At 38.5% G+C, this 22,859-nt stretch overlaps 1 long non-coding RNA gene across 2 annotated transcripts; it reads left to right on the top strand.

Moving 5' to 3' along the window:
- Positions 1 to 7,673: 7,673 nt before the first annotated feature.
- Positions 7,674 to 22,670, top strand: LOC131191953 (uncharacterized). Of its 2 annotated transcripts, none has more exons than XR_009153609.1 (5): positions 7,674 to 7,776; positions 8,149 to 8,214; positions 21,182 to 21,276; positions 21,999 to 22,097; positions 22,416 to 22,670. It is a non-coding gene; the product is annotated as an uncharacterized LOC131191953 (long non-coding RNA). The 2 variants fall into 2 exon arrangements; XR_009153610.1 differs by having other exon boundaries at positions 22,413 to 22,670.
- Positions 22,671 to 22,859: the final 189 nt, after the last annotated feature.

The following is a 22,859-nucleotide window of genomic DNA, read 5'->3' as shown; positions in this document are numbered from 1 at the left end:
TAATATGATGGACAAAAGTGTCGTTCATTATGTGATACAAAACCTGTTTCCATCTGTCATTTGTTCTGTTGAATATGTTGACATTCTTAGAATATTAGGTTCATGCATTGCAGTGAAAGATGGATTATTAGAGAAGGTTCCAGGTTATTATTATTATTATTATTATTATTATTATTATTATTATTATTATTATTATTATTATTATTATTTATTAGATTTTTATACCGCCCTTCTCCCAAAGGACTCAGGGCAGTGTACAGCCAAAATAAAAACAGTAACAAAATACAATTAAAATAAACAATTAAAAAACATTATAAAATTGGCCAAAATTTAAAACATATTAAAATTTAAAACCCATTAAAATACATCCCAAAAATTTAAAATTTAAAATTTAAGCCAACCCCGCGCGAGTAAATAAATACGTCTTCAGCTCGTGGCAAAAGGTCCGAAGGTCGGGCAATTGGCGCAAACCAGGGGGAAGTTCGTTCCAGAGAGTAGGGGCCCCCACAGAGAAGGCTCTTCCCCTGGGGGCCGCCAGCTGTTGTGCTCATTTCAACATATTTTCTTCAAGTGGCCAATTGTTTCTTGAATAATCTTGATATCTAGCTGCTTCTTTTGAATTAAACTCATGCTATACCATATGTTTCATTATTCTATCAAGTTTTTAAAATGTCAAGGAATATATATGTTGCATTTTCCTAGAATCTCAAAGAATGTCTCCTTTTATACATGAGAACAAAATGATAGTCCCCTACCCCTACCTCACCACTGCCAAGTGAGTAGAATGAAGTCTAAAATAAAGACATGCTACTTTAAGAGTTATTTAATGTATTGTGGAGGGAGGTTTTTTATTTTATTCAGAAACATTTTGTTTTTTAAATTGTTTTATTACATTATAGAATACAAATAGCCAAGTAAAGTGATACATATATAATAGGAACTAGGAGATATTAACACTGTAATTATTAAACTGTCTTTCAAAATAGAAAGAAAATGTGTATCAATGTTAAATAAGATTTCTGAGATGTAAATGGAACAGAGCTGCTCAAATTATACAGTTGATGCTGAATATTACAAGTTGCAAATTATGATGAATTATTTGGTAATAGGGACTTTTAGATCTTTGAGGTTAATGCAGAAGTCTTCACTGTATTTTTAATTACAAAACCAAAAAGAAAAGAAAAAAAGAAAAGAAAAGGGGGATGGAATGCTGAGACAGGCTCACAGCTTCAGTGATAAATTTTGCCCAACTTTGGAAGAAAGATACAACACCTAAGATATCCAACTGTGAATAAAATGTGGAGAACATATGGCAATGAATCTACAGATAGTCCTTGACTTTCAGTCATTCATTTAGTGGTTGCTCAGCACTGAAAAAACGACTTATGTCTGGTCCTCATTTTTATAATCATCGCAGCATCATGTCATCTGATCAAAATTCAGGCACTTGGCAACCAGCATGTATTTACAATGGTTGCAGCATTCTGGGGTGAATTGTTACCATTTGTGATTTTCCCAGATGGCTTTTGACAAGTAAAGTCAATGAGGGAAGCCAGACATGCTTAATTACCCACTCATTAGCATAACCCATGCAGTGATTTGCTTAACAACCATGGCAAAAGTGTAACGTTGAGCATGATTCACTTAACAACTGCCTTGCTTACCAACAGAAATTTTGGTCATCATTGTGCTGGTAAGTCAAGGACTACCCGTACAGTATATGTTCACAATAGACGCTTATTCAAATTCAAGAAAGAATGGCTTCTAGTCAAACAACCCATCATGCAGCAAAACAAATACAAACATTTACATTTGGTTTTTAAGAGGGCTTAAATGTTTAATAAACACTGCAAATCTTTTGGATGCAGAGAAGAGGGAAGTCACTTTTTTCAGTGCTGTTGAAACTTTGAACGGTCACTAAATGAACTGTTGTAAGTCAAGAACCACCTGTACTAGATATTCAATACTGTAAGTTAAAAAACAAAGCAGCTTTGTTTTTTTAACTTACAGTATTGAATATTCAGTACAGGTGGTTCTTGACTTATAACAGTTCATTTAGTGACCATTCAAAGTTACAACAGCACTGAAAAAAGTGATTTAACTAATGTTGCAGTATCCCCATGGTCACATCATCAAAATTCAGACACTTGGCAATTGACTCATATTCATAGCATCCTGGGGTCATGTGATCCCCTTTTGTGACGTTCTGACAAGCAAAGTCAATGGGGAAGCCAGATTCACTTAACACCCGTGTTACTAACTTAACAACTGCAGTGATTCACTTAACAACTGTGGCAAGAAAGGTTATAAAATGGGGCGAACCTCACTTAACATATGTCTCAATAACAATAATTTTGGGCTCAGTTGTCATAAGTCAAGGACTACTTACATTGATACAAAACACAAGTGAGAAGACAGTTGGGGTCAGGGGTTGGCTTTAAAAAGTAACACAAAATCTTGCAGTGGCTTGTAATCAAAATGGCAATTCCTGAAAAGATAATTCTGCCTGAGTGGTGTCATTTCCAATACTATGTTAAGTTGCTTTAAGCTTCTTACCCATAAATAGTTATTCAGATCATAAAAATTGGAGGCAACAACATACTCTAATGAGATTCAACCAGTGTTTATAGCTTTACAATCATTCATAAAAAAAAACTTTGATTCCTTTCTCTGGCCTTAGGGAGGCATACTCTGTAAAAACTTAGTATTTCCTCACAGTCATTTCATTCATCAAATTAGTGATTTTTTTCCTGTCATTGCCTCTGAGGAACCCATGTTAGCAATGGGGAAGACCAAAAACAGAAACAGGGATGACCTAATGCAGGGGTCTGCAAACTCTTTTTAAGACTTGGACTTCAACTCCCAGAGTTCCTCAGCCAGCAAAGCAAAGAGTTGAAGTCCACATGTCTTAAAAGAGCCAAGTTTGCAGATCCTGACCTAATGTAAACATGGTTGCAATCCAACTGCCTCCTTTTCATCCCCACTGCCACAACATATTGTCTCTTTTTATCCTTTTTTTCTCTTTCCCCATCTCTTATTTCCCTGCTTCCTGTTCGTTGTCAGAGACCAAGGTCACATCTCCACAACTTCAAATGTTATTTGAGTATGACAGATCTTTGTAATTAGGATTAATTGCTAATCCCTCCTCTGATTCCAAGAGTTGTACCTGGCATTATAGATATACTTTTCACATTGTGAGCTTTACAGATAGTTCTTGACTTACGACCTCAGTTAGGACTAGAATTTTGGTTCCTAAATGATGCAATTGGTAAGCGAGTCTTCACATTACCAAACCCAATTGTACAACAATGTTAATATGGTTGTAAAGTTAGTCATGTGGTTGTTAAGGGAACAACATGACTGTTAAGAGAATTCTCTCAACAAAATTCTCTCAACAAAACTATTGACTTTGTTGGAAGCTAGTCGGGAAAGTTGCAAATTGCAGTCACATAACCATAAGTTGCTGCATGGTGATTGTGTGACTGTGGGGTGGTGTGACAGTTGAATCTTCAAGGACAAGACAGTTTTTCTGAAGTTGTAACTTTTAGCCGTTGTTAAATGAATAGTAGTCCAGGATTACCTGTATTTAATCATGGTTCTTTCAATCCACAATTGGTTGGGTTCACACAATCTGCTAAAGGTAAAACAAATGAACCATATTTAAACTTAGCATGCATTTAATAATCTTGGCCACACACCCATTTTCTCCTTCCATTTGCTCCTGTTCTTGGCTGGTTTCAAAAAACTGTTCTTGAGTTCTATTTTACTCAAGTTGTCTGAATTAATGTCATAAACAAAATGTTTATTTCCTTAAATATCCTATTTCAACCTTGGACACAAAACCTATGTCAGTATCAATCACCATCGTCCATATTGTTTGGGGTTCTTACATGTCATAGTTCAGCAACATCTGGTAGTGGAGGGGATGTGAGCATTTTCCAAAATCCCTTAAATATTTTAAAAATTGTGTGGTCATTCACTACTGCATTGAGACATGCCACTAGATGGTGATAGTTCTCCTGCTTCCCAATCAATTGACAAGTATCTTTTATTAAGAGTTCTGAAGAGAACTATCGGTTTGGACAATATAGGGCTCCAGAATTACAGGAACTAAATGAAAAAAAAAATTAAGCAGTTACAGAATAACAGAGTTGGAAGTGATTTTGGAGGTATTCTAGTCCAACCCTCTACTCAAGCAGGAAACCCTATATGATTTCAAACAAATGGCTATCCAATCTCTTCTTAAAAACATCTAGTGCTGGAGCACCCACAAAACTTCTGGAGGCAAGTTGTTCTGCTGATTTTATTTATTTATTTATTTATAATTACATTTCTATACCGCACCATCTCCCGAAGGACTCAGGGCGGTTTACAGCCAATATTAAAATACACACACCAATACAATATAAATATAATAAATAACAATATTTAAAAACAATTAAAAGCAAATATTTACTGGCCGAATCACTAAAACGGTCAAAGACCGATTAAAACCTATTAAAATTTCGCTAAAATATGTCTTAGGCTAGTCCCGCTCGGTGAAATAATAAAGTCTTCAGTTCACGTTTGAAGGCCCGGAGGTCGGGGAGTTGGCATAACCCCGAAGGTAGCTCGTTCCATAGGGCTGGTGCCGCCACAGAGAAGGCCCTCCCCCTGGGGGCCGCCAACCTACATTGTTTGGTCGACGGCACCCTGAGGAGGCCCGCTCTGTGGGAGCGCACAGGTCGTTGGGAGGGAATCGGTGGCAGAAGGCGGTCTCGCAAATACCCCGGTCCTAAGCCATTAATTGTTCTGTCAGGAAAGTTCTCCTTAATTCTAGATTGCTTCTCTCCTTGATTATCCATTGCTTCTTGTCTTGCTTTCAGACAAGTGCTTTGGAGAATAGCTTGACTCCCTCTTCTTTGTGGCAGCCCTTTAGATATTGGAACACTGCTATCATGTCAACCGCTTTAATCTAGATTGCAGAAAATATGACTTCTGTAACAGAATCATCAGTGCTTGGAATACTTTACCTGACTCTGTGGTCTCTTCCCATAATCCTAAAAGTTTTATCCAAAAACTTTCTACTATTGACCTCACCCCATTCCTAAAAGGACCATAAGGGGCGTGCATAAGCGCACAAACGTGCCTACCATTCCTGTCCTATTGTTTTTTTTCTTTTCTTCTTCCTATATATATGCTTATACCTCCTTATATTTACTCATATATGTGTTTATTTACTATATAATCTTTTGTATGATACCTACATATATTGTTGTGACAAAATAAAATAAATAAAATAAATAAAATAAATCATACCACACCTATTCCTTCTTTTCACTAGACTAGATGTACTGTTCTTCATGTTTTATCCTCCAGTCCTCAATCACCTTTCATGCTCTTCTCTGCATTTTTTCTAGAGTCTCAACAACTTTTTGATATTGTGGCAACCAAAACTGGATGCAGTATTTCAAGAGTGGTCTTACCAAGGCATTATAAAGTGATATTAACACTTCACATGATTCTCTCCTTCTATTAATGCAGCCTGGGACTGCATTATGCGTCATATTTCACATTTTCAAGAAAATCAGAAACTTTGTGCGTTGTAGATCCATGATCTTTTTTGAGAGAAGATGGTGTTAATAAATCCCACATAGTGTATGACACTTTATAATTCAGTGTGTCTTGCAAATCTAGCAAATTGAATAAACCACAGTTATATTATACTGATTTGACTTCAGTACTTCTCTAACCTAGCAATTCTTCTCTGTGATTAGAATCTATACGGTTGGCACCATCTGTGGGGGGAAAGGTCAACTATGAAAGAGTGTCTGTTGTAACAATTGTGTGTTTGTATGTGAGTGTGTGTGTAAGAGATCTCAAATATTGAGAATCATCCTTGTTTCTTTTTGCACATCCTATTTGGATTTCTGTTTCTTGGGCTTTTAGACATGATATGAACAGATACAGATCGACTTACAACTACAATTAAGCCCAAATTTTTGTTGCTAAAGTCAGAAAGTTAGAAGTGAATTTTGCCCCGTTTATGACTTTTCTTGCCATAGTAGTTAGGATAAGCGAATCACTGCAGTTGTTAAGTTAGTAACATGGTTGCTAAGTGAAACTTAATTCCCATTGACTTTGCTTGTCAGAAGGTCAAAAAAGGTGATCACATGACCCCGGGACACTGCAACCATCATAAAAATAAACCAGTTGCCAAACATCTGAATTTTGATCACATGACCATGGAGATGCTGTAATGGTCGTAAGAGTGAAAAACGGTCATAAATAACTTTTTTCAGGGCCGTTGTAACATTGGTCACTAAACAAATGGTTGCAAGTCAAGGACTTGCATTGCTTTTGTTTTTTTCTATTTTTTTTTCAGTTGTCCTTTGGCAGCAGTCATTCAGTCAAGTTGTAGCAGAAAAAATGTCACACTACTATAATTTCATTGAAAGGCCGGCATCTCTTAGCTCTTCTTTTGCTTCAGTAGGATGAACTCAGGGCAGTGCTTAAATTAATTCTCAACCTGCACATGTTTTTTTTCCCCTCATCCCTTCCAACTATTTTTCCTCTTGTGATATATTCTTAAAAATCTATACCTGAAAACAAGAAGTCTCATTACTGCTTTTCGCTTTTTCACTGAAAGCTTATGTGTTTAGGCCAGTGGTGGGATTCAAATAATTTAACAACCGGTTCTCTGCCCTAATGATTTCTTCCAACCACCAATTCACCAAACTGCTCAGAAAGTTAACAACCGGTTCTCCCAAAGTGGCGCGAACTGGCTGAATCCCACCACTGGTTTAGGCATATAAAAACTGTGGCCAAAGAAACTGGAAAAATTGTAGACTTTTCAGCCAGTCCCAGTCGATAACACTTTAATGTCATTATCTGTGATAATTCTGATTTTTATGCTGCAACCTCATTGCTGATCTTTGCCTCCAAAACTGAGTTAAGGCACAATAGCCAGCCATCCTTTTCTCTTTTTCAACTCCTGTGAAGACCTCTTTTGGAGCTCTAGAATTTGGTACAATACAACTTTGAAGAGGAAATATTTGAAAGGTGTTTCTTCTAAGTTGACAATGTGCTTAATTTTTTAAAAGACTTTTAAAAAAAAATGCTGTCTGCTTATTTGCCCCTATCTCAGGCAAGTCTATACAGTATACATACCAGCCTTTGCTTTTCCACGCCAAGAAATGCAGACAACCAATAATATACTTTTTTAAAAAGTGACTCCTGGCCTGGATTTCCTTTATCTGGAAGCAGTGCAAGTGTAGAGGGATTAAATAAAACAACTGCTGGGGTTTGCCATTGTTTTGCTGTTGTTCCCTTGAAGCCAGCTCCTCTCTGAGTCCCATCTCCAGCAACATATTGTGAAGTCAGCCGTTCGGGGTCACTACAAAATAGGACCCACCCATCTCTCTTTCTCTCGCTCTCTCTTCTCTGCCTGGACAGAAAACTGGTCTTTCAGCCAAAACAAACTGGCTACATATTTCCCAACCATTTTGCCCCCTCCTTCATGAAGAATTGGGCTGGCATCCAACACATCTGCAGTTACGGTCAGTCTTGCCAGCTGGAAAGCCAGAGGCTGTGACGCTAGCAAAAGCTGTTTGGCCTGACGGTTCCCCAGATCTCACCCTTTCTACTCTGGGGCGGGGGAGGGGGAGGAGGAGGAGGAGGAGGAGGCGGCTTCCCTTCAAGGTAAAAGCAAGGACCTTCTTGAGACAACACACTGTCTCCAGAGAGATTAGATGGGCTTCAGCACCAGAACTGATTTAAGTGCACATGAAAAGATCGGTAAGAAACAATAGCCACCAGCAGATCTTAGTATGTTTCCAGCAAGGCTACACCATCATAGCCAACTCTCATAAATCAAGAATGAAAGGGCAGAGCTTTCCAGACAGTGTCCGTGCTTCACCGTAGTTAAGAAAGATGTGGTTTATTCATCCAACTTATGTGTCTGCATTACACAACAAACCATAACCTAACCACAGAGATTGGATTCATAAAACAACCTAGGTTGGAATGTGGTTGACTAGTTCGTGAGCCTGCGTCATGCAAGCCTGAAATAATGATTATTTTTTTTAAAGTGAAGGTATAATTAAAGTTTGTGTAACTTACCATGCAAATACTAACATTGACTTAATAGTTATTTCCTTCTCTTCCCAGGAAATACTGAGAACTGTACTCTTGAGAAACAACCCTCCCAGGCCTACAAACCTCAGAAATCTGCAAGTTAGTTTCTAATTGTTAGATAAGCTTAAAAAAAAATAGGGGAGAAAGTTTGGCAAACCTGTAGGACTTATATCCCAGTTTTTGCTACTATATTGTTTTAGGTTAACATAAAATCTGATGGCTTGCTTCCAAATCCCTATCCCACTATTATAAAACTTAACAATGTGTTCATCTCCAGAGTTGTATTATTTAAAAATGGAGATTTTCTTAGCTGGCCAATGAGATGTTCCATCCCATAAAATGTATTCAGAGATACTCAGCTTTAATCTAATTTATTTGGCAGTATTTGTCACATAATGCTGATTCATCAGTCATGCTAATCCATAATGTGGTTGTTAGATCTGATGATGGAAGAGACGGACACAGCTCTTTCAGTAACAACAGCTCTTTATTAGTAGACCAGTACAACCCAACAGAGTGCTTGTCTGGCAGTGTCCTCTTTTATAGAGGGCTGCCAGACAGCTTAACCAATGAGCTTTAAGTATTTTCCCACCTTTTTGGAGGACCTGAGTGAAACCTATAGCTCACTCCTTATATGGTACTTAACAGTGGTGATTTGGTTTTTGGTTAGCATCCTGGGCAAATTAGCCATTATAGTTTGTAAGGGAATTCATAATTTAATGGGTAAAAACCAATCATTGTTTATTTAGTAAACCATGTCTTGCTGGAAAGTCATTTATATACTTAGGAATGTACAGCCCGCCTCTAACTAGAGTATAATTTTAGTCTAGCATCATTAAATCCAAAGAAATATGCATAACGTTGCTTACAGTAGTTGCTTACCTATGCCTATTTTTTCAGTGTATCGAATTGGGTTTATTTCTGGTATAATAAACTGAGTTTATAATCATCTCCATATTTGCTTACTGGTAAATCTCACTGAATGCAGTGGGACTTATCTGAGAAAAAAGATGCACAGGGCTGTCTAGTGATAACTCTAGCACAGCATAATTCTAAAAGTAAAAAAAAACAGCTTTCTACAAAGGGGCTGCTCTTCTGACTCCAGAAATATAAACCTTGGAGTCAGAGTCAGAGGCCCACACTTGAGTTAGCTACTCATCCTGATTAAAAGGAAGGTTTTCCCCTACCCCGTGAGATTTGTGTGGCCCCTACTCTAACCTCATTCAAGCAAGCCTTTAAAACTTGGTTTTGCCCCTAGGCTTTCGCTTGTGTTTGGATGGTGGGTCACAGGTAGAAAAGCTGTATGTATGTATGTATGTTGAGAGGCTTTTATCTTTCTCGATGTTTCATTAATTTATTTGAACAGTTGTTTTTTTTAACTTGATTTTAAGCTAGATTTGCTTTGGCATTAGCGGCCTTAGAGATTTGATAAATAGTGTCAGCAGAATTGGGTGCAATAACCAGGTCCTTGTTATCACTTTTAAAGCCCTTTAAGATATAGGGCTTGGATACTTGAGGGACTGCCTAACTCACATGGTTTTTGCCCATCCAGTTTGGTGCACCAGGGTGTAATCTTATGGGAGCCCATCTACAGTATTCAGTTGCAATTCCTGCCCTCTGGAATGACCACCTCCAGAGATTCCGTCAGCATTCATCCCATCCTGGTTGTTCTTCCAAGCCTTGTAGAAGAAGGGTGACAGGGGAGTCTGCTTTTATCCTTTCACTTGTTTAGTTTTGCATGGGTATTAGTTTGAATATTTGATCTTACAGTCAATTGTATCTATCTATCTATCTATCTATCTATCTATCTATCTATCTATCTATCTATCTATCTATCTATCTATCTATCTATCTATCTATCTAATATGCATGTTGGTTCCTAGTTATAAGCTAACCAGAGTCATTTGGGAACCATATTTTAAATAAACAACAGAGGCAAGAAATCGGTTGTTCAAGTAATGAGAGGAATAAAACCTGCAAATGATTAAGATAGTCCTTAACTTACAACCATTCATTCAGCAATTGGCCATCCCAGCAACCCCATAGTCATGTGATTATAATCTGGGCAATTAGCAACCTGTGTACACTTATGATTGGTTGCCAAGCACCCCACAATCAGGTGATTGCCATCTGCAACCTTTCCTGCTGGCTTCCCCAGAAACTCAATGGGAAAGACAGCAGGAAAGGTCACAAGTTGCTGGGGTGGTCTCACCCTCCCCCATGACTCTCCCCAACCCCTCTGCCATCACACTGGCCATTCACGAGTCATCATGCACCTCCCTGAACCATGGTCCTTTGCAGCCTTGCGCACCCTGTTGCATCCCTGCTCAACCTCTCCAACCTGCCCTGAATCTTGTGCAACCTCCCTGACCTGCATGGTATCTCTCACACATATTTGCACTCCCTCCTGACCCACGCAGCACCTCTCACGCACCCTCTCTTAGCCACAAAGTGCCTCTCACCTCCCACCCCCCACCGTGCATTTCTTCCCAGCCTCACCTGGCAATAGCCAGTCTGGGACTTGCAACTTCCAGATGGCTTCTTCACTGACTTTGATTATGGGAAACAAGCAGGGAATTTTTCTCATCTAAGGACTGTGGGATTCATTTAACGACGGCAACCAAGATCACAGGGATTGTCATCCCTGCAGTGATGCAGTCACGTTTTATGACCGCATTGCCTAACAATCGTAATTCTTGTCCCAGTTCTCATCATAAGTTGAGGACCATTTGTATTGCCATGCACAGTCACATCCATGTATCAGCAAGAGTGGCAACAAATTGAATCAGAAGTTTTTTAAATACCCAGCTTGAATTCAATGGCTGGATTTGGTTCAAACACTGAGCCTTTCCAGGCCCAGTCTTGCCCCAGGAAAAAAATGTTCAACCTACTGTTTGCTGAATGTTTTCCTCACAACTTTGCCTCTGTTTGTCAATGTGCTACTAAGACAGTCCAAGGTTGGTTTCTTCCTTTTTTTTAACCTTTAGGATCTCTTCCCACTTAAAAAAAAATTATGGAGTATCCGAAAAGAGCTTTTGTTTGTATGGATATATTAAGAATTATTTTTATATATATATATATTTATTTTCTGAGGTTTTCGCGGGTGTTTGTATGTAGGTCTTTGGTTATTCGGTTTTCTCCCGCGTAAAATTGGAAGTGTCTTGGTGACGTTTCGACGAAGTCTCATTCGTCATCTTCAGGCTTCAGCTTCGTGCTTCCCAGAAAGCTCCCAGAAGCACGGTTGAAGCCTGAAGATGACGATTGAGACTTCGTCGAAACGTCGCCAAGACACTTCCAATTTTACGCGGGAGAAAACCTGAATAACCAAAAACCTCAGTTTTCTGAGGTTTTCGCGGGTGTTTGTATGTTGCATCACACATTGCTCCCAGAAGCCAAGCTGAAGCCTGAAGATGACGAATGAGACTTCGTCAAACGCCGCCAAGACACTTCCAATTTTACGCGGAGAAAACCCGAATAACTAAAGACATATATATATATATATATATATATATATATATATATATATATATATATATATATATATATATATATATATATATAATTATATATATATATATATAATAATTACCACATAAAAGTTTAAAATAATGCAATTGCTACCACTATTGTACAGCTTCTTACTGTTTTTTGATGGGATTTTAATATTATATTACAGTATTTTTCAGCCTTTGTTGGTAAATAATTTTGATTTTGTGCACTTCTGAAAGTTTTGGTGGGGCTCGGAAAGATACTGGTTTAGATAAGCCAGGTGGAAATTATGTGTTTTACCAGCAGAGATTTTTTAAGCAGATATTAGAATGGCATTTTCTCCTTTCTGCTAATACTACCCAAGGATAGACATAAGGCCCATCAAGAAGATCAGTTAGCCTTTGTGAACCATTTCTTGCAGGGGAATAAGGGGACTGTAATTGTTTGAAAAGAGGCAGGATGGGAATTGGCAATGTTTTCAGCTAACAAAAACAAACAAACAAACAAATAAATAAATATGGCTGGATAGTGCTGCAACTTGGCAGGGAGAATAAACAAAGCCTTTGTCTGAAGTGTGAACTGATCTTAGATTGTGCTCACAAATTAAATCAAATATGTTTGATTTAAACAAGCCAGGATTATTTAAATACAACATAGGCAAAACATTTTGAGCCACGGGTATTATTTATTTTTTTTTTATTTTATTTAATCATATTTATATACCGCCCTATCTCCCGAAGGACTCAGGGCGGTTCACAGGCACTTAAAAAACACATAAATACAATATAAAAGCAGTTAAAAAACTTATTCTAAAAGCCCGTTAATTAAAATATAAAAATAAAACCCAATTAAAACCATAAATTTAAAATCTAGCTCAGTCCTGCACAATTAAATAAGTATGTTTTAAGGAAGGTCCGAAGGTCCGAAGGTCCGAAGGTCCGAAGCTGACGAAGTCCGGGGTAGTTCATTCAGAGGGTGGGAGCCCCCACAGAGAAGGCCCTTCCCCTGGGCGTCGCCAGACGACATTGCCTCGCTGACGGCACCCTGAGGAGACCCTCTCTATGAGAGCGCACGGGTCGGTGAGAGGTATTCGGTAGCAGTAGGCGGTAGCAGTAGGCGGTCCCGTAAATAACCCGGGTAGAAAATGGTTGTCAATGGTGAATCATGGATCACAAAATGACTGCACTAGTAGACATTGCTAATTACTAAAACACCAGTTTCCTACAAGGTGAAGTAGTTTCCCAGGATTTTTTCTGCCATTGCAGTGAGATCTTTGTTAGAATCCAGCAGTTTTATTTTAAATAAATAATCAGCCGAGGGAGGGGCAATTTCATGTTTGATTGTATTTAAAAGAACATCAGGTAGAATATAAAAGCTGATATCCACAATGGAAAGCCTTTGTAGATATATTGGTGTCTGTGGGCATTGTGTTGCATAGGCCTGTTTCAGTCATGATTAGGTCTTTGAGTCCAAATAACAAATACATCAAGGTGTACTAGCTCCATTTTTATTGTTTGATTATATTTAATCTCTTGCAAAACTGAAAGTAACTCGCCCCCCCTTTTTTTTTAGTCTGAGTGAAAAACTAGGGAGGATCCCTTCTGAAACTCCTTCTATGCTTTCCCTCTCTACCTGCAGACCCAGCAGCCTCTTATCAGACTAATACAGAGGTGGGTTTCAGCAGGTTCTGACCAGTTCTGGAGAACTGGTAGCGGAAATTTTGAGTAGTTCAGAGAACTGGTAGTAAAAATTCTGACTCGCCCCACCCCCATCTATTCTCTGCCTCCTAAGTCCCAGCTGATCAGGAGGAAATGGGGAGTTTGCAATAACCTTCCCCTGGATTGGGGAGGGACTGGATATTTTACAGTGTCCTTCCCCTGGAGTGGGGTGGGAATGGAGTTTTTACAATATCCTTCCCCTGCCACGCCCACCAAGCCATGCCCACCAAGCCATGCCATGCCTACCAAGCCACACCCACAGAACCAGTAGTAAAACAAATTTGAAACCCACCACTGGACTAATACCTAGACTGCAGGCCTTCCTCCTTTCTCCCAAGGTCATTCTCACATATGGTCATGTTTATGGAACAAAGTTGCCTCATTTGCACACAGTTACACTATGACAATGTGTCAGGTCTAAGTTACATTATAACTTTGAGGACATGTACGGATATATGGTTTGTGATAAACCATCATGTGTGCTGTTGTTCAACTTGGCACCATGTGTGAATCCTAGTGTTGTTAAACTTCTAGTCCAGTAGCTCAGTCCTTGTAAAGGCTGCATCTCACCTTTGTAAGTTTTTCTGCTTGCCTCATATTTTGGTTATTTTAAGATACCCTGCTTTTAAAGACGACCTCCATGCTCTATCCTGTACTGTAGGGAAAAGAAGAGAGAAGGACAAAATAGGCTTTGGAGGTGGGGTTACAACAGTCTCCTCCCACCCTGACTTAAAGATGCTATTACTCCACTTGTAACATTTTAGTGAGAAAGGAAGGGTGAGAAAGCATGCTATTATGGCAACTCTGTGTAGAGGTGAAGGAACAATGGGAATAAGAACAGAGTTGCTGCAATTATTTGGGGTCATCAAATAATTAATGGTAAGGTGTGCCATCTTTAATAACATGTTGATAATATATGTGAATGCTCTATTTTATCTTCGAATTTGTAAACTGGCCTGGGAATTCTGCTAAGAGTGACAGGAAGAGAAGAGCTATGTTTCTGGCAGAAGAGATAGGTTGCCAACTATTAAAATAAATATTAATGAGGTCACTCTACAATCTAACCAGGTCAAATTTTCTATCTAAAACTGGAGGCACAGCCTCTGTTTAAAATGGTTGGAATATTTTCTCTCTGCTTTTGCATCAATCCCTTTCATTGCAGACTGTTCTGTTGGGATTTCTCTGGGATTCGGATGAGCTTTGTGTGGATAATTTTACCCACGGCAAGAGAGCTTTGTCTTATTGGTAAGTTTATAGAGCAGCAGAGAAAAGTACTTTCAACTTCATGATTTCTGTTCTTACAGCAGCTGGGCCATATTTCCACAGCATGCTAAATCATAAAGTGGTTTAATTAATTTTGGCTTAGCATGTGAACCAATTGTAGCTAATTCAGCAAATTGTAGCTGATTCAACTCTTGAGTGAATCTTTAGGCCTCTGGTCCAAAGATGGTATCTGGCAATATTACACTAAAAACTATATTGTAGTTATTTTGATTTAGAATAGAATAGAATAGAATAGAATTTTTATTGGCCAAGTGTGATTGGACACACAAGGAATTTGTCTTGGTGCATATGCTCTCAGTGTACATAAAAGAAAAGATACGTTCATCAAGGTACAACATTTACAACACAATTGATGGTCAATATATCAATATAAATCATAAGGATTGCCAGCAACAAGTTATAGTCATACAGTCATAAATTTAGCTCATAGTATGTGAACTAAATTGCTTATCTTTTAAGAAACAGTAGTTAAGGCAGTGGTGGAATTCAACCAGTTCGCACCACTTTGGGTGAACCGGTTGTTAACTTTCTGAGCAGTTTAGCAAACTGGTTGTTGGAAGAAATCATTAGGGCGGAGAACCGGTTATTAAATTACTTGAATCCTACCACTGAGTTAAGGGAACCACACCTGAGTATTATGATGTAACCATGTTCTCATTCTACTCAGTTTGATCTTCCTGTTTGTTAAAAATAGCATGTCCTGTGATCAAACCTCCTACCCAAAAATCAGGACTTATACTAGGCGATTTCACAGAAAATACTAAATACTAAACGTTGGTAGGTAGTTGGTAGATTAAGGAAACCAAGTTATCGGAATATGCATTTGTCACATGATATACTGTTGAATCAGTCTAATTTTCTGAATTTAAAGTATTTTGTAAGCAGTTTTCCTTTTTTCTGATCCTTATTTTTTTAATTTTTATGAACTTCAACAAACTAAAGATTTGTTTGCCTGACTCCTGACTAGTCTTTCACATTTTAGTTTAGTACTTGATTTCCAAATATTTTTCATATTTTTCACATTTTAACTATTTTTCTACATTAAAATATAAGGAAATACTTTTATAATTTTTTTAAAAAAAACTCTCCTGAAAGCCCCTTTTCTCAGACTTTCTGTTCCCCTCACCCTTCACTTCTATAGCAAGTGGCACTAATTTTGGAAAATAGGGTTTTTTCAATGATGAAATTCATCCATCAGTGAGGCATCAAACCTAGCCTTTTAGCTTCCAAGCCTGTTGAGAATGACATGATCTGTTTGGAGATATTCAGATATTGCTACAGCATTGAAAGTTTTGAGTGTCTGAGGGAGAGAAATCAAGTCATGTAGAATAAAGGATATCAGAATGGAAATTGAAATTATTGTCAGTCAGGCTCTGTATGAATTTGCCTAAAAGGAAAGGCAGATTTATTTCCTTGGATGAATTAGTTTTAAAATGGAAGTACTATCTTAAAGTCGCCAAAAATATAATTATATTGATAAATGAGATTTTTCTATTTAATGTCTTTTGGTGGGAAGGCTTGTCTTAAATTGAGAGTTTTCTTTTTGCTTTTAGGGCAAATATGGATACATTTCAGAATATGCAGTTCTTTGTATGCTTTCTTCCTATAGTTTTTATGTGATTATGGGTACCGGTGGTGCATTTCTGATATTCCATTTCCAAAAAATATAAATTAAGGAGAGGATGCTGAATACTTTGTCCCAGTGGATAAAGTCTTAAGGTGAGCAATGAAATCAGTGGATGCAACTGTCCCTGATTCAACTGTTTATTGCCATATTAATTTCTTAATCTAGTATCTAACTTAATTAGACAGTGGGAGTTTTAACAAGATTCTAGAGAACTGCTGATGGCCAGAAAACTTCTATATTTCAATATTTCATTAATAACTTGGATGAGGAGGTGAAGAGAATGATTATTAATATATGGAAGTTTCAGGTTTGAAGAAAACATGCTGTTGTGCAATTTATCTATGGACATTGAAGCGGCTCTGAAGTCCCAGCCTGGAAATGCAGAGTCTGGGGCCATTGGTAGTCCATTGTTGTGGTAACGGAATATTATTCTGTGATGTTAATGTTTATTTATTTATTTTTATTAGTTTTGATTGACACGTGTCTTCAAAGCAAGTAGACCCTTTATTGCACAGGGTTCTCCAGCGGGTTCAATCAGCAGTTGCAGCTTCTAGTTTCCTTGGCTGAATGTCACAATGGCATAGTGTCTTTGTAGAGCTTGTATGGTTGACCTTGCGGTCTCTTCCCAGGCTCCATTACATTATGGAGAAATTGGTGAAGCATCAATTCTGATGACATGCCCTACCAATTTTATCTGGGTTCTGATTTATCTGGGTTCTGATTTATCTGGGACTCAATGCCGGTGGACTCCACACAATACAAGACGTCCAGGTTGGAGACACGGTCTTGCCAACATATGCCGAGAATAAAGTGGAACGCACGCATGGGAAATTTCTTCAGTTATTGATGGGTCTTCAGTACAGAGTCCAAGACTCACAACCGTATAGGAGGAAGGAGATAACCAGAGTTCTGTAAATTTATTTATTTTTATTTATTTTATTCAATTTTTATACCGCCCTTCTCCCGAAGGACTCAGGGCGGTGTACAGCCAAGTAAAAAACCACAGTATAAATATTAAAATATTAAATTAAAACAAACATATTATAAGGTGGCCGAATTTAAAACCATTTAAAATATTAAAATATAAATAACCCCAATAAAATTTTAGGCCAGTCCCGCTTGAATAAATAGGTGCATTTTCAGCTCACGGCGAAAGGTCCGAAGATCAGGCACTTGATGTAACCCAGGGGGAAGCTCGTTCCAGAGCGTAGGAGCTCCCACAGAGAAGGCCCTACCCCTGGGGGCCGCCAACCGACATTGTTTGGCGGACGGCACCCTGAGAAGGCCCTCTCTGTGAGAGCGTACGGGTCGGTGGGAGGCAAAAGGTAACAGCAGGCGGTCCCGTAAGTACCCGGGTCCTAAGCCATGGAGCGCTTTAAAGGTGGTAACCAAAATCTTAAAGCACACCCGGAAGACCACAGGAAGCCAGTGCAGACTGCGCAGGAGTGGTGTTACATGGGAGCAACGAGTTGCTCCCACTATTACCCGCGCAGCTGCATTCTGGACTAACTGCAGCCTCCGGGTGCACTTCAAGGGCAGCCCCATGTAGAGAGCATTGCAATAATCCAAGCGGGAGGTGACGATGTTCAGCTTTGTGGAGATACAGATGTTGGGTTGCTTGAGCACTCTAGTATGTAGTCATCCCAGTGCCTAGCTGGCCTTGCTGGCCCTGGAGTCGATTTCTTTGCCCAAAAACGGATTGCTTAAGATGATGCTTCCTAAGTATTTGAAGCTGTTTACATTTGTTAGCTGGGTGTTATCAACAGTGATTTTTGGCTCTATGGCCTTGGTATTTAGCATGTAAAGTACTTCAGCCTTGTTTAGGACGTTAGACCAAAGAGCATAGTTGCATCTTAACATTTGTTCAGCAGCAACTGTAGATTACTGTAAGGGTTTCTTGAATGACTATATGGAGACACTTCATACACTGAACTGGTGAAGGCCAGAGACAAAGCTGTGCAATCGGTACTTGATGTACATTCCCTCCTTCGGACCCTGGCTAGAATTTGACAACAAGCAAACAAAGAACGGATTGCATAGGACTGGGGCTAGTGCATAACACACTGTTTTACCCTACTGGGAATGGCCAATGTGGCTGGTGTATCATCCTTGTAAAGAATCCTTGTAAACCTTTGTTCTTGGTTCTTGGCATTTTGGCCAGGAGCCCTTTTGCTTGGAGTACTCCAATAAAAAGCAATCAGAAAACCTGAAAAAAAAAACCCGTCCTGTCATTCTGTCATGGAGTAGCTGGTGGTGGATACCTGGTTTGATAGTAGTCCTTGTGAAAAAAATATTGTCATAGTAGTTGATTATAAGATGAATTGACAGAGTGACGTAGCTGCAGAAAAGATGGATGAATGTTGCATCAGTAAAAATGCAGCTTTCTAATCCAAGAAAGTAGTAGTTCAACACAGCCACTTCACTTCAGGAAAGAAAGGGCAACAAGAACTAAAACATATGACTGAAAGAATGTTTAGTTTTGAGAAGACTATGGAGGAATATAATACCTAGTAGTCTTCAAATATTGGAAAGGTTGCCACCCAGAAGAAGGCCAAGACTCTTTCTCCAGGGTTCTTGAGCACAGGACACAGAATAATGGCCTTAATAGCCTCAATTAAGAATGTAGGTGTCAATTCAATATTAGGAAAAATAATGATGACAAGCAACTTGAGAATGTGACCTGTTTCCCAGAAAGATGGTGGTTTCCCTTTAATTTGATTTCAGTTCCTGCACCGAACAAAAAGTTGGACTCCTCAGTGCCACATTCCAGTTCTGTGTCCAGTGATGACTTATGATGTTATCAGAAAGTACTGAAGACTTAAGTCACAAGCAGGAAACCACCTCTCCCTCTCTTCCCTGGGCTAAGGTTGTTGTTCTGCCCTTTGCTATTTCAGTTGTGTTTTCTGCCCGGCAAGCAGCTTCCAGGGTAATCCACTTCTATTAGAGGGAAGATAGGAGACAGTACTCATAAAAAGTAAGTGATGAATTCCTTCAGTCTGAAGGAGAACATATGAGTAAGATTCAGCATTAACGAATCTGGGGTATAAAGGGTGTGTGTGAGAGAGAGATGTTTTGCAGAGCAAGGAGTGGGATGTGCATCAAAGCTCAATCAATCAAGGGATCTGGCAAAATTGCCTGTAAGACCTAAGAGTTCCCACATCCATTCCAAGGAGAAAAAAGAAAAGGTTTTTTTAAATGTTTCTTCCAATGGTGCCAAAATGTGTAAGAGAAGCTCCCTTATTCGTTCAGTGAAGATTAATAACTACTTCGTATTCTTTAATCACACTTTCCATTTTACTTATGATTACTTCTGTTAAATAAAGAGGGCTGGATTTGTATGCTAATAAGGGAGCAAGAATTGCCAGCCAATGAGAAAGAAAAACACCGTGGCCTTTTCTTGGTCTTTAAAAAAAAACCCAACCACTTTTTAATCTGCAAAGCTTTCCTTAACATAGATATATATGTTATTGCCTAATAATGTATGGACGTCAGGTATTACACTAAACGAAATGTGGGTTTAGATTTGGCTTATTGTGTGAACGCAGCTACAGTCATCTGTAAATCACGATTGATTGATGGCTTATAAAATGTGGGAATCCAGACATTGTCAAATATCAAACTGGTTTTAAAACAACTTTCATGCTCCTGTTTTTGATAGTGGTGCGGGGACATGTTTGTATATGTACACTGTGTGTATGTGGCCATGTGTGCATACACACACGCTACAAGGGATTTATGGTATTTAGTTTATTTTTTATGGCTGACCAAGAGATTCTGGGCAGGGAACAAAATTTTAAAATAAAAACAATTACAGTAATATAAAAGATAAATACATAGCAGCTGAGAATTCATCACTCATCATATCACTAACCAGTGAAAGTCTACCTTCACATACTCAGGGCCTCAGATTTGAGCATGGAGCCAGGCTTTTAAGGACATACCAAAAGTCCATAGATTTCATATCTGGAGGGAGAATGTTTCATATAGTAGGTACTATGGCAGGTACTTATTTTACTTGTGTTCACACTATAACTTAAAATCCAGGCTTGTAGGTTGATACTGATCGGTGTTCTGTGCTTGGATGACATAGCAAGCTCAAGAGGCATGTGTATTAAGATCTAAAATGGCCCCCACTATTAACCATACGTTTAGTTTAGCAGCACAGTAAGCAAGCACAGCCTTTATGAAGAAAGAAAGGCAGGACATAAGGAGAATTTCTAGCCTATGGTATTGAGCTAATTCTGGCTTGTTATATTTCTGGTTTGGGGGCTTATAATTCTGGTTACAGGAGAACCTATTTTTATTTTGGTTTACCATGCAAATAGATTTGAAGTGCTATAATTATCTGGAACAAGATGAGTGCTCAAGAGAAGCTTGTTGCCTTTATGAATTGCGGGAAATCAAGTCTCTGTGGAGTTTATGGTAGCAAGAGGAGGGTGGATGCCTTTAGGCTAATGGTTTTCATACTGTTCCTGGACAACTCTGAGATTCTTCAGATGCTTCGTAAGGGCTCCTCAGGGCTGTATCAGTAATAGATCATAAGGTTGCCCCTTGGTTACCCATGTTTCTACTTGGACTAAAACTGTGGGGGGACACAAATAACATTTCCCAGGTAGAGGAGATGGAAGGATGGCTTAATAGTGCATCATGAGTTAAGATGAATTCACTTCCCATACCTTAGTCATAATACTGTATGTTTCGATTCACTTCTGAATTAATGTGTTATGTTATTCATACAGCATCCACCACCTTGGCTTAGTATATTATGTGAACACAGCCCTGGACTGCATCCTTAAATCCTTTGTAAGATGCTGGAGCTATTGAAACAATTCTATGAAATTGGAACCTGATTACTGTAGTGCTTTCTAGTTAATATCCTAATGCAGGCAGGGAAAGATCCGTGGCTCTTCAAATGTTGCAGAATTACAATTCTCTGTGTCCCTCATAGTTGGCCATCCTGCTGATGCTGCTGAAAGTTGCAACTCGGCCAGAGATTCCTAACCTGGAGGAGATACTTGAATTCATACGTTTAATCCAATAAAGGTTAGTAATGTAGACCAGGGTGTGAATGGGAAGACCATTGAAAATCTCCTCCAAACTTTCCCTAAAGTCACAGCTAATGAATAAACTTGCCCAATGCTAGAGGTATATAAATTTTCTGGAATGCTTTGAGTTGGAAAAATTTTCTTGTGGAAATGAATAGGATTTAAATTATCCTACCTGATTCAGTGTCCATGATCTGGTCAAATATTTGGATTATTTTTTGGAGTGAAAATAACATTAAATCTAGCATATCTTCCACCCTCTGGAACGAGCTTCCCCCAGGACTTCGTCAACTTCCTGACCTTCGGACCTTCCGCCGCGAGCTCAAGACACATCTATTCATTTGCGCAGGACTGGACTAGATTTTTTAAAAATTTTAAATGTTTAAATTTTAGATTTGGTTTTAAATTGGGTTTTATTGTTTATATGTCTGTTTTAAATTTTGGCCTATATAATAAGTTTTTTAGATGAATGTTTTACTTTGTATATTTATGTGTTTTTATATGGCTGTACACCGCCCTGAGTCCCTAGGGAGATAGGGCTGTATAAAAGTATGAATAAATAAATAAATAAATAAATAAATAATAAGTCTGCATTTAAAGAAACTAAAAGCTTCATATGGAGAAAAAATATTTTTCTTGAGAAGTTGAAACAATATTGGGCAGCGGGATAGTAAAGTAGTATGCAGTTATGATGCATTTTTAGCTTCTGAGTTATTTTAGAACAAGCACCTGAATAACAGATGTCACACAGCTTTGGAACTTTTGAACATACCTGAAGTGGAAAATCTCAGCACTGCTGACCAAAAGCAAGTAACCCTTGTAAGTACTCACTTATACTGAATTTTCATATTGTTATAAAGTTTTTGTTGGCTTAGGGTATTGTGAAAACCAGCCAATTGTGATTTATATAGTAAATATGGTGAAACAAGCCATACATTAGTATAATGTATGAACTGTGGGAGTTCACAAAAATAAGGATATGAATGTGATAAAAGGGTGTCCAGATAAAGGGAGGAGAGCCTGCTTATTCCTTTGCTGTTTTTCCCCCAATCAGTTTGAAAACATGATGTTGAAATGCCTTTCTAGATGATATTCTTACATGCTTTATCTGTTCCTTACACTTGAATGTTCCAGCAGGTCAAGATCTAGCAAAAGGAACTCTCCAAGATGAAAAAAGGATCCATGCTCCTTAGAGACTTATTCATCTTAAATCGTGAATCAAGAGGAAACTGGAAGGAGAAGGCAAATGAAGAATGTACCTACCAATGGCACATTGTTCATTTGAGAAGTTCTTGGGCCTTGGTGGAATCTTTAACTGATTGCAGAAGTTTTGTAGACGGGTCAACGAACTGCTGTTGTTAGTTCTTAATGCAGTATGTATCATAACGGGAAAGAAAGGTAGGTGAATAAATAGATTTCTGATTAGTTATTTCAGTGAAAGTTTTCCAAATCACTTTGAATTTTTCCAAGCTGATAGAAATATATGAACTAGATGATGATAACTTTTAAAACTGGAAATTAAGCTAGCAGTATAATCAGAACATACAAGACTGACCCATTGAAGAACTGCGGTGATTGAGC

The sequence above is a fragment of the Ahaetulla prasina genome, chromosome 2 (assembly GCF_028640845.1).
Source record: "Ahaetulla prasina isolate Xishuangbanna chromosome 2, ASM2864084v1, whole genome shotgun sequence".
In the NCBI taxonomy this organism is placed as follows: Eukaryota; Metazoa; Chordata; class Lepidosauria; order Squamata; family Colubridae; genus Ahaetulla; species Ahaetulla prasina.
The sequence above is the reverse complement of the archived record's forward strand: the minus strand, read 5'-3'. Positions and strand labels throughout refer to the sequence as shown.